Source organism: Lygodium microphyllum, chromosome 23 (assembly GCF_053477565.2).
Source record: "Lygodium microphyllum isolate KBCC chromosome 23, Lygodium_microphyllum_v1.1.10, whole genome shotgun sequence".
NCBI lineage: Eukaryota > Viridiplantae > Streptophyta > Polypodiopsida > Schizaeales > Lygodiaceae > Lygodium > Lygodium microphyllum.
The window spans coordinates 5,143,935-5,153,212 of NC_141157.1; the positions used below are offsets into that span (position 1 = coordinate 5,143,935).

Below are 9,278 nucleotides of genomic sequence, written 5' to 3' on the forward strand. Positions count from 1 at the left end.
TTGGTGACTTTTGAGATGGAGGATTGCAAGTCCCTTTCTACTCTTATGGAAACTGAAAGGCCACTTCACACTCAAATTCTCCTTTGGCGGATGCTACCCACTACCGTCAGCTGATTGGATCGTTGATTTGGCTCCTCAACACACGAGTTGATCTATGTTTTGTTGTAGGTCTCTTGGCTGGGTTCATGAGTGAACCTCAGTAGATGTATTGGCAAGTTGCTCAAACAGATACTACGGTTCCTGAGGGGGACCTCCGACCTCGGGATTTACTATCCCCCAGGTACAAGTGCTTCCGATCTTGTCCTTGGAGGTTGGAGTGATTTGGATTGGACTGGCAATGTGGACACAGGCGGTCTACTACAGGCTCCTGTTTTACCTTGGGTGCAGGTGTTATTTCTTGGAGTAGCAAGAAGCAACTACACTTTAGTAGTTTGACCAAAGGCAAGGAATCTATCACGAGGACGTGATATTTTGTTGCTTTGCTTAGCATATAATTAAAAGTTAATCAAATGTACTAATGTGACGTGGACATGCGGAATGCAAGTCAATTATTTCACAGTGTAAAACCTAGGATCCCAAGATATCAGTTGGTGCCAAAGGCAAAAGTTGTAATAAGTCATGCTTAACAGGTACTAGGTGATACTGTTAGCAGATTAGTCAACTCATGGTTGAGTCTGGACTTGTGGTTTAGCAAGCTAGGCACATAGATTATTTAGGCATTTTATTTGTCATTATTTATTGAGGTTTGGGCATTATTTGCAGCCAGTCGATATCAGTTGGTGCCAAAGGCAAAAGTTGTAATAAGTTCTGCTTAACAAGCACTAGGTGATACTGTTAGCAGATTAGTCAGCTCATGGTTGAGTCTCGACTTGTGGTTTAGCAAACTGGGCACATAGATTATTTACGCATTTTATTTGTCATTATTTATTGAGGTTTGGGCATTATTTGCAGCCAGTTGGCCAGCATTTAATGCTGGCCGACCACACATATTTTAGGCATTTATTTGGCCTATATATTGTCTGGCTCACACATATTTTAGGCATTTATTTGGCCTATATATTGTCTGGCTCCCTCCTCCATTCATTCATTCATTCATCACTTGGTAGTTTCTGGAGAGAGGGAGCAGGTGTCAGTGCCTCCATAGCCGGTGACTCACATTGTATCTATATTGTCTCATGTCTTCATATATGGATTCCATTTCCCGAGTATACATCTGAGTTCTCATCTGTATTGTGTTCTCTCTTTCTTTTCTTTTGTCTTGTGTTCAGCAGTTTATTTCAGCACATGTTTATGCTTCCATTGCTGCACCACTTCTGACATGGTATCAGTTTTCAGGTTTTGTGTTTCTGTTGTGTTTTATTGCTGATTTCAGGACTGTTTTCCCTCTTGCTGATCAGGCGGCTCCTGGTCCATACAGGCGACCTGTTTGACCTACGTTTTCTGCAGATTTGCCATCGCCTGCTGTCCAACACCTCCTGCTGCCTGTGTTTTCATCATCAGGCTGCTGGCAACAGTTCCCTACACCTGTTTATGCAGTGTGCAGCCTGCGTTTTGTTGTTTTCAGCACTCTTTTGGGCTGGGCGACTGGCAAAACAGGTTTTTGCTGTTTCTGGCAGTTTTGAACTGATTTTTTTACTTTGTGCAGCAGATTTTGGCTTCTTTTGATCAGATTTTGGGTTATACTGTATGTGAACTCTTGTTTTTTTGCAATCTGTGCTCGTGGTTTGGCTATGTTCCCTCTCCAAGTACCTTCTCTTCTCTACTTCTCTTCTAAATCCTCTACAGATGGATGCTCCATGCACATCCATTGATGATACGCTATATGGAGGTTCAGGTGAGGCTCTTGCAGCTTCAGAAAGGGGTTCGAAGACGAAGAAGTCGAAGGCCCAGTGTTATCATTGTGGCAAGAAAGGTCATTTAAGAAAGGACTGCAAAGAGTTAGCGGCTTCTAGGAAGAAAAAGGAGCAAAAGACAAAGCGGGATGCGGACTCCTCCGATGAGTCCTTATCTGCCTCAGATTCCAATTCCAATCCTCCAGCCAAGGCGAAGTCCAAGGCGCGAAAGGGATCCTCTTCTTCGGATTGTGGGAAGGGCTTAGTGGCCCCTTCCTAAGTTGCTTTTTAGTGGTGATGCGGACATCCCTCACGACTCTCCAGTGCCAGAGAGGGAGTGTGAGAGGGTGGTGAGATGGGGCAGCCTCATCTATAGCATGCCTCATCTATATGTCTATATAGATGCCCAGGATCCAGAAAGGGACATCCCTAACGCATTGACCGAAGTCTGGCACGTACAAATCCTACAGCTAGGATTGACGGTTCATGATGGGCTGGTTACTTGATAGAGAGCGGGTTGCTTTCGTTTGGAGCTCACATGAGGGGACACTTTGGCGATATGGCCAAAGAAGGGGGATTCATGGTCATTTATGCACTGTGGCATTGGTGACAAGATGGTCACGTATGCTACATCAGGGACATTGTTGACATACATTGAGAGCTACTATGATCTTCTCTATCTTCAGGAGCTGGTACAATCGACATCGACATCAAGTTCTCTCCGAGGCACCTTGGTGGTGGCTTGCGCACCCACTACTTGGGTATCCATGGTTCTACTCTAGTGGACATTGTTGTATGTACTATGATGCGACATTATCATTGTATATTGTATTGTATCAAATCACCCATGATCTGAGAGAGGGTGTTAGCAGATTAGTCAGCTCATGGTTGAGTCTGGACTTATGGTTTAGCAGGCTGGGCACATAGATTATTTAGGCATTTTATTTGTCATTATTTATTGAGGCTTGGGCATTATTTGCAGCCAGTCGGCCAGCATTTAATGCTGGCCGACCACACATATTTTAGGCATTTATTTGGCCTATATATTGTCTGGCTCCCTCCTCCATTCATTCATTCATTCATCACTTGACAATTTTTGGAGAGAGGGAGTAGGTGCCAGTGCCTCCACAGCCGGTGACTCACATTGTATCTGTATTGTCTCATGTCTTAGTATATGGATTTCATTTCCCGAGTATACATCTGAGTTCTCATCTGTATTGTGTTATCTCTTTCTTTTCTTTTGTCTTGTGTTCAGCAGTTTATTTCAGCACGTGTTTATGCTTCCATTGCTGCACCACTTCTGACAGATACCTGTTGTTAGATTTTGGCCTAGACCAATTTATTGGCCACTAATGTAAATGGTGACATTAGAGACTAGGCATTAATTAAGTAATCAATGCCAATCTAAGAGTCAATAACTACTCAGGGATACTTGGAAGACAATTTGGCCCAACCAATTTAATTATTCGTTAATGGATTTAATTTTCTAAGCACTAGATTCATTATTAAATTAATTTTCAAAATTAATATTTTGAAAATTAAATTAATAAGCTAGATCATCTACAGTTTCATCATCTATAGTTTGACCCAATTAGTAGTAATATATCTAAGTCTGAAGAGTAGGGTTTGAGGTTCTAAGACCACCGACATCCCAACAAGCAAATGACCACAATGGTCCTTTCACACACAGACTTACATATCACAATATCTAATATTAAAGGTAGTACTATGAGAGTGCACAACGAAAGAAGGAACTCAAACACACAAAAAGAAGACAGTGTGAATATGAAGAAAAAAAGAAATTTGCACTGACTAAAATAAATGTTGAATACAAACAGATGGACTAATCAATCCCTGCTTGCAACCCTAAGTGTCAGTTAGGGCACCAGATCTGGCCTGAAATGATGACAGCAGCAGCAGAACCGGAGTCAAAGGAGTGTGCCCACAATCGAAGCAGCAGCCTGCAAAAGATGATGGCCAAAGTGTGGGAGGGGGCAGTCCCAAATCTAGCTGACCTGAAAATAGGGGCCAAAATATGGCCAACCTGCTGAAAACAAAATCGGACTGATAAATGCAGTCCAACTGCTGAAAAAGATGCCATAAATAATGTCATGGCAATCTAGACAGAATGCGACTGACGAGATGAAAACCAACTGGCAGGTATAAGAATTGGGCCCAAAACAGGAGAAATGCATGCTAAAATGCTAGAGCTCCCATGTCTCCATTGGACTTTGACATGAGCTCACAACCAAGAGATGACAAATTAACAACACTAAAAGTGATGAGCTAACACCCCCTCTCAGATCTTGGGAGTGTCTGGAGACCCAACAATCTCATGTGATGAAGCATAAAAGCCTTGGAAAAAGGCTTCATGAAGAGATTGGCTGCATTGTCCTCAGTAGGACATGGGCCACCACTAGCTCGGAATCCACAATCCGCTCTCGAACATAATGGTATTGAACCTCAACATGCTTCGTGTGAGCATGAAACACGAGGTTCTTTGCCAAAGCGAGGGCACTCTGATTGTCCATATGCGGCTCCATAGGTCCTAACTATGGAAGGCAGATCTCCACCAATAAACAATGAAGCCAAACTACCTCCATAGCGGTAGAAGAATGGGCATAGTACTCAGCCTCTCTATATGAAAGAGCCACAGTAAGCTACTTCTTACTGCTCCAATGGATAGCTCCCAATCCAAGGGAGAAGGCATGACCAATAGTGGACTGCCATGAGTCCACATCACGTGCCCAATCCAAGTCAATCCATCCTGAAAGAGTGGCCCCCTCTCCATACATGATCCTGAAGGATGGATTCCCCTATAGGTAGCGCAAAAGCCCAAGGCGAGCCTGCCAATGAGCCTAAGTAGGAGTCTTCATAAAAGAAGACAACAAAACCACCACAAAAGAGATGTCCGCCAACCAAGTATGAATCAACTAGATCAAAGAGTCAATGAGGCACTTGTAATAGGTGGCATCACTAAGGGGATCTCCTACTGCCAAAAGCTTGGACTTTGGATCCATGGGGCATGAAATAGGCCAACACTCAATCACACCAAACTCCAAAAGAAGCTTGGAGATGTACCTATGCTGCAAGATAAAAATGCCCTACGCCATCTAATAGATCTCCGCACTAGTAGATCTCCAATCTAAGAAAAAAGTGTAGGGCCCCAAGATCCCTCATGTCAAACTTCTGGCCCAATATCTATCAAGTATGATCAACCTCCAATATGTCACCCCCTGTAATGATGAAGTCATCAACATACAAGATGACCAAGTCACCCCTATCCTCTGCAACCTTGTAATAGAGGTTGGGGCCATGATCCGATCAATGGGAGCCACTATCCAAGAAGAATCAATCAATCCGCTAATATCAAGCCCTAAGAGATTGCTTCAAGCCATAAAGAGACTCCTGCAACCTGAAAACATGGTCCTCCTTCCCCTCCACAAGAAAACCAAGAGGTTGTAAGACATTAATCTTCCCCTCCAAGACACCATCTGAAAAGGCTGACTTCACGTCCATTTGATAAACGGGCCAATGGTGATGGGCGGCCAAAGCCAAAATAGCTCAAATAGTGGAAATATGAGCTGTCGGTGCAAAAAGTCTAAAAATAATCCAAACCTTTCCACTAAGAAAATCACTTTGCAACAAGCCGTGCTTTATGCTTATCCAAGGTCCCATCTGCAAGATACTTGGGCTTGAAGACCCACTTCACACCAATCATCTTCTGCCTCTGCGAATGAGAAACCAACTCCCAAATCTGGTTCTACTCAATTGAATCGAGCTCAACCTACATAGCACTATACCAAACATCCTGTACAAGAGCCTCATCAACTATAGTAGGCTCATGGCCCTGAAGAATCTAAAACATAAGAGCATAGTTCACATAGAGTGAACTATCCCACCAAGGCTATAACTTGGTTGACTTGCGTGGGGTAAGAGGCATAGTAGGGAACTAAGTAATCCCTAAATCCTGCATGAGCCATTGATACCACTAAGGAATGGTGATAGGCTCATCACATTTCGAAGAAGACCGAGAAGCCTCTAGTACCTGTAAAGCACTTGTCTATGTAAGAGACTCCCCGTCACTAAGTAAGGGAAGGTGGATCCTCGCTTGATGAAGAGAGCTACCCTGCTTATAGCTCAATCCCCCTAAAAGGAAACTTTAGGAGATGAGGAAGGGGTAGGAATACTTGATGACGAAGTAGTCCATGAAGGAGTCGTCAAAGGTGAAAGGGGAGAGGGTGAAGGTGTGGGAGAAAGAGGGAGAGGAGTCACAGATGAAGAAGGGGTGTCAAGGGGCAACCTGGAAGGAAAGGGAAGGGCCGATGGTGTTTTGGGTTTATGGGGGGGTTTTAGAATACGAAGAACCACTTGTAACAAAAGAACCATCAATAGAATCCTCAAAGGCCATAGCCTCATCGAAGATCACATCCCTGCTCACCTTGATCTTTCGAGTCATCGGGTCATAGAGCAAATATCCCTTCTGGTCGTACTATAGCCAACAAAGATAACCTTGTTCAACTTGAAATCCAGTATGCTCCATCCTTTCTTCTTGTCCACATGAAAATATGCCTCGCATCCAAAGATGCAAAAGTGGAAAATAGAAGGTTTCTTCCCAAAGAAAGCCTGGTAGTGAGTCATATCTTGCAATGCCGAAGTAGGTGACCTAATGCGAATGTGAACCAATGTTGCCACGGCCTCACCCCATAAAGAATGGGGAAGAGCCCTATGTTCTAACATCGACGATCGAGCCATCTCAAGCATGGTCCGATTGGCACACTCCACCACACCATTATCAGATGGTGTGTTCGGATGGGAATATTCTACTTGAATATCCTTATCCTTGCAAAACTCACAAAATAGATTAGAACAAAGCTTGCTTCCATGATCAACTTGAAGACTGCAAACTTTGAAAGAGGTTTGCTTCTCCGCAAACACCTTCCACTCACAAAAACAAGGGTATGCCTTGCTCTTGTACTCCAGGAAATAGGGCCACAAATAACAACTAAATCGTCAACAATTAGCATAAGATACTTGGCATTCCTAAGGGAGGCCGTGCCCATAGGTCCACAAAGATCAATGTGAATCAGCTCAAGCAATGTACAAGCCCTCCAAGTAGCAACCTGTGGATGCGGCTGCCTATGTTGCTTGCCCCTAATGCAACTAGGGCATAGTGTGTGAATGGGAGGAAAATCTGGAAGGCCCTCAACCATCTTCCTCCTCGAAGCCTGCAAAATAGCATCAAGATTCAAATGCCCATAACGAGCATACCAAAGCAGTCCAAGCTCATGTGAAGATCACGCAGCAAGGGCTATGAGTATGTAGAGTCCACCCTCCTGTGTACCTGTCCAAAGAGCAGCGCCTAAAGATGCATCCTCCATCGTAACTACATCCTAGGTAAAGATGACTCGAGTACCTATAGCTATGTAAGATCATAAACAAACAAAAGTTTAGAGCCCAAATCTGGTACATAGAGAACTTTGGCCGGAAAAAAATGCCAATTGGACAACAAGGAAATGGTCTCCACTCAATGCACAAGAACTAAAAAACTGTCACTAATGGTGATGGATCCCCCTTCGAATCACATATCTTGAAGCCAATCCTATCGATAAGTCGTGTGGAATGAGGCCCCATTATCCATGAGCCAAGGCTTCTCCTCAAAAGAAGAAGCAAGAGCCGTATCCTCCACCTTAAACAAGTGTACAAAGACAAACTCTATGGTAACGGGTATATCATTCGAATCCTTTGACCCCTCCTTAGGCTTCAAATGGGGGTACTTCTACCAATACTCCTCCTCAAGATGAGTTCCCTTTCCACAATGTGGACGCTTGGGCTTCTTCTCATCCTTGAAATCATCCTTCTTGTCCTCATATTGCTTAGCCTATGGCTTTCCCTTCATCTTTCCGCCCCTAGTACTTGCAATAATAGCCTTTGTGGTGCCAGATCCACTGGTCCCCACCTCTTTGAAAGAACTACACCCTTGAAAAGAATCTGGTTGAAAAAGTTTGGTCCATATCTAAAGAAAACACAAGATAGTTTCCTTATTTGTCTTTGAATTTAAGCTTGAAAGCTCCACGTGATGCATCATAACTTGTTTTCTACATGGAGAGCTATTAATTCATACACCTAAGCACGCATGCTCCTAGCCGAATTGCTCAAATTTTTGAATGACACAACACAGGAAGAGCCAAAGCTCATCTTGAAATTTTTTGCCCCCATACATACATACCAAAAAAATTAAAAATAATGAAAAGCCGTTTTATTTGGTTTTTCAAAAGAGCCTCTATTAAGGGACATTAGCTCACTTCTAAACCAAGTAAACCATTTTATCACAGCTTCCCAGACTTGTAAGTGAACTATTGTAACAGCAGCACTGTTCAAAAACCGAGGTCTTCATGCACAAAAGGTTAAAGAGCCGGCAGACTCTACTAATGATGCATCATCATGTGGCCCAAAATTAGAACGGGGTATGACTGGACGATACACCATTACCAATGACATTTCTAAACTTGAAGGGTAGACGCAAGGCAGGGACAGACATCCTTGCCATCTGACTTTAACACCGAGTATTATGGTATGTCCCTATACGCACCAATGCGTTGTAATGACCGGCAACATGCTGAAAAGAACGAGACGAGACAATAAACAGTATGTTATTGTAATGGTTTTTTTCTAGGTCACGCAGGTCTACTCATGAGGATCCAAAAAAACACACGCTAGGGGAAGCTGCGGGCACGACTCACCATCATTCGGAGAACCCGTAGTGAAGGAAGCGTCATCAACAATTCAAGAACGGCAAGAAAGAGAAAGAAGGAGACTGGCCACACCTTTTGTTCGCGCGCTCCCTGCCACCGACCAGGACTTCCAAGAGAAAAGCTAACTCTCTTCTTTCCCGAAAACACCAAGTCAGCACAAGTTGATTGCGAGTCCAAGACAATTGTTCATTTGCCTACTAGCCTGTGTTCATCAAACTTCAAAGCCCTAAGTTTTCCATAAGGCCCTTTAACTTCCACCAGCCTACATGCATTGTCCACAAGGGCATCCTCTATTCTTCTATCTCTTCCTATCACTATTGAAAGCTCGAGTGAGTGGGACACATATCCATTCGAGGGCCTTCCCGATGGCCATGTGGTGTCTTGTGCACTAACAATGAACTCTTACCCGCAATACATCCATGTCACAAAGAGTCTAGGGAGGAGGAAGGTCGTGCTTTCACGTTTGTCCCATAGGTAGAGTGCAAAGCAAAGCGACTGAGAGAGAAGAGTTTAAAAGGAAGCCTGCACCGAATAAAAATTTGCATGTCATCACTACAACAAGCTTTAAAGCTAACAAGTTTAAAGTAGCTCATAACAACATGAGCAGTTGGTCACTCACAATTAGTGTAGAGCAAAACATGAGCCATCGATACACACACACACATATATATGAGTTGTTGATTCGATTCAA

The 9,278-nt window shown here is 43.6% G+C and overlaps 1 protein-coding gene across 3 annotated transcripts in view; it reads right to left on the reverse strand.

Moving 5' to 3' along the window:
• The window catches only part of LOC148015829 (protein FLX-like 2), a 48,613-nt gene extending 39,797 nt beyond the window's left edge, over nt 1–8,816 (reverse strand). For 2 of the 3 annotated variants that reach the window (XM_087663714.1, XM_087663712.1), the window contains exon 1: nt 8,576–8,732. The gene's annotated coding sequence lies outside the window, so the exon portion shown is untranslated. Of the gene's footprint in view, nt 1–8,575 lie in introns of all 3 variants that reach the window. The other variant, XM_087663713.1, reaches the window with a different exon arrangement.
• Between the last annotated feature and the right edge of the window lie 462 nt (nt 8,817–9,278).